Source organism: Cryptomeria japonica, chromosome 1, assembly GCF_030272615.1.
Source record: "Cryptomeria japonica chromosome 1, Sugi_1.0, whole genome shotgun sequence".
Classification (NCBI taxonomy): Eukaryota; Viridiplantae; Streptophyta; class Pinopsida; order Cupressales; family Cupressaceae; genus Cryptomeria; species Cryptomeria japonica.
In genome coordinates this window covers 101,372,221-101,375,557 of record NC_081405.1, presented here as the reverse complement: position 1 = coordinate 101,375,557, position 3,337 = coordinate 101,372,221, and positions in this window count along the sequence as shown.

Below are 3,337 nucleotides of genomic sequence, written 5' to 3'. Positions count from 1 at the left end.
CTCCCATGATCCTCATGAGAGCCATTGGCAAGAAACCAAACATATTTTGAGGTACATTTGAGGCACTACACAGTTTGGCATTCACTATACTTCAGGATCCCCTCACATTGTTGGCTTCAGTGACTCAGATTGGGTTGTTGATGCTCAAGATCGAAAGTCTACTTCTAGCTTTGTTTTTTGCCTTAGTTTTTGTCCTATCACATGGTCTTGCAAGAAGCAGTCTGCTATTGCATTATCATCTACAGAGGCTGAGTACCGAGCAGTGGTGTTAGCTAGTCAAGAGGTTTTATGGCTTCGATAGTTGATGGCTGAGTTTGGGTTTCCTCCTGATAGTCCCACTATTCTTTGGTGTGACAATCAGAGTGCCATTCACCTTTCCTGCAACCCAGTGGAGCACCAAAGGTCTAAACACATTGAGCTTCACATGCACTTCATCAGACAGTTGATTCAGGATGACTTTCTCATCTTGGGGTACATTCCTACAAAGGAGCAGGTTGCTGACATCTTCACTAAACCTTTTGCATCTCCGCGCTATCTTCAGTTGCACTCTATGCTTGGGGTGAAGGAAGTTGTCCTTGGGGGGTCTCATTGAGGCCTTCCTTCCTTCATGTTCTTTTTTGCATGCTTTTCCCATCTCTTTTTGGAGAAGAGTTTTTTCCCATGTGGTTTTCTCTATTTCTCTGTTTCATAGAGATTTGGTTGTGATTGGGTACCTCATCGGGCCTTGTTGTTGGGACCCAAATTTGCCTTCTTCTTGTAGTTGCATTTTGCTTTCTTGCATTTAGTGTTTTTAACTACTCCCTAAGTTCATCTTAAGGGGGGGTGTTAGAGTTATCTTGTATTAGCTAATAATTATTTATTTAATTATTAGTCTATTATACTCTACGCTTAAGATAAACTTGGGTATTTAATAATATTGTAGGTATTTAATAATTATTCCAATTACTAAATACTCTTTGTCCCTTTAGGGTTGCACATCTGTAGGGTTTCTATTCTCCTATCATAAGGATTGTATTGTAACTTTTCTTTTTCAATTCCTTCTCTGAAATGATAATCTTTTCTTCAGAGCTTTTTTTGTGTTTTGTCTCCAATCTTCTCTTGTGACAGGTATTTTGCTTGCAGATGCTCTTGGGATCTCAGAAGTTTTACTTTCTCAAATTCTTCATATAAGATACTTGCTTATGCTCTTGCAGAACACTATTATTATATACTTTGCATCTTTGTATTCATATTTGTAGACAAACTTTGCCCTAAAAAACATACATGAATGAACTGTGAATACATGATTTAGAAAAGACAACTCAAGGATTCAAGCAACACAACACGGATAAGATCAACTGACAATTAATTTACATACCTCACTTTCATATAGGCAATAATCTTTGTTTTTCTTAAATGACAAAACTATTATTTTCTCTTTTCCTAAACAAATTACCAATGTTCAATATCTTTTTGAGAATATAATTATTGTTGCACAAAAAAAAAAAATGGCCACCACCACAATGAAAACCAATTCCCTACCCACATAGACAAATTGGGTGAGGAATATTTTTTTTTGTTTTTCAAAAATTGCTTTATTTGTTTATAAAAAATTGCTTTATTGCATCTCATCTTAACTTATTTGAGAAGACAACTTTTATCCTCCAGAGAAAAACATGTTTATTTATCTAAACTTATCCTTCCAATAATAATTATCTTAAACATAATTGAAACTAAAGAAATATAAATTCCATTATAATTACTTGTTTTATTTTATCTTACCTTTTCTTATCCTTTTATGTGGGAAACTCATATTTATTTCCTAAATTTAAAATTTAAAATCTTTTCCCTTAAAACTGATTTCATTTTGCATAAGAAATGAATCACCTCATGATTCTATTACTTCTTATCTTGGCATTCCTCTCTCAAAATCTTCCACGCATGCCAAGCTAAGTTTCTGTAAAGCGGAAAATTGGGAGCTTAGCAAATTCACCATAGGGAAAGGAGGATTCACTAAGCTCAATTTTCACTTGGAGAGACTTTAATTCAAAAGAGGGGGATGAATCTACTAGATCCAATCCTAAATGATGCAAGGACTGAATACTAAGTAGATTGGATGTGTTTGAAATGTGATTAACCCTCTTTTGTAAGTTGACTAGTTGAATTAAGACTAAGTGTTGGAAATAAAGACAAAGCATGAGAAAACAACGAGCTACAGATTCAGGATTTCTTCATGCACCTGGATCTGAGAAGTTTGAAATGATTCAGAGCTGCTCTGTGAAATATGCCAAAAGTTGCAAGGACCATGTGTCTGGACCATGTCACCCTCCTATCGGTCCTCCAAACTTTTCGCGCGTCGAAAAGGGTTTTTCCGTCTCTACAAATTAAGCTTAACTCCAAAAGTACAACTGCGCACCTGCTTCCTGCACACAGAAGAAAAGAGAAATGTGTTGGGAATAGGGGTTGAATTTAGGTCAAACCCCGATTTTGGAATTAACCAAGTGGTTGAAATAATGTAATTAAAATGACTAAAAGTAGAAATCCTCCTCTTTGAGGGGATGTTGAATTGCTTCAAAATGAAATGCTTATACCTCGTGAATTTTTTATTGCCTCCACATGGAATTATGATTTCATGGATTAGAATGATGATCTCCTCTTCAATGCTTGAATTCATGACTCTATTGTTGTTCCAAAACTTGAAGGAAGATTGAAAATGCTCAATTTCCCTTGAATGCTTGAATGCTTGATCTCTTAAATGATTGGATGCTTGATTGAATTTCATGATATATCAAATGGGAGGGGAAATCCCTCTTATATACTTGCACATAGGATTAATTGATTAATTTTCCAACATGAGCTGACATAGAGGGGATTTTCCCGCTTCAAATTTGAGATAGGCTAGGGGGAGGGGTCCAAGATAGGTCCCCATTAAGGGGGACTAGGGCACCACGCCCTGATCCTGCCCTAGTTTGGGGCAGGATCAAGGTGCAGTCAGGGTGCATCATTGAGGTGCATGTGGTTTTTGATGTGTGTGAGCATAATCAGGTCTCCAATCAAGACAAGGGGCGCAAACACTAAGGCGAAGAGCCAAATACAGTCGAAAATTACAAGGGGTGCAATTTTAGGATGTTACATTTAGCCCCCACTTTATCAGGAGTATCAACTTACGCAAATACTCGTGGTAAAGTACAAGGAATTCAAATTGAAAGACTTTCACCACATCAAAGAGGTAAGATTCACCAAGCCCACATTAGACTTTGGGATCTTATGACTTCAATGATAAGTTAAAAGGGAAGATCATGAGAGAGAAAGAGAGAACCATGATTACAACTAGTAAGGTTCTCTTACTATGAGTCAT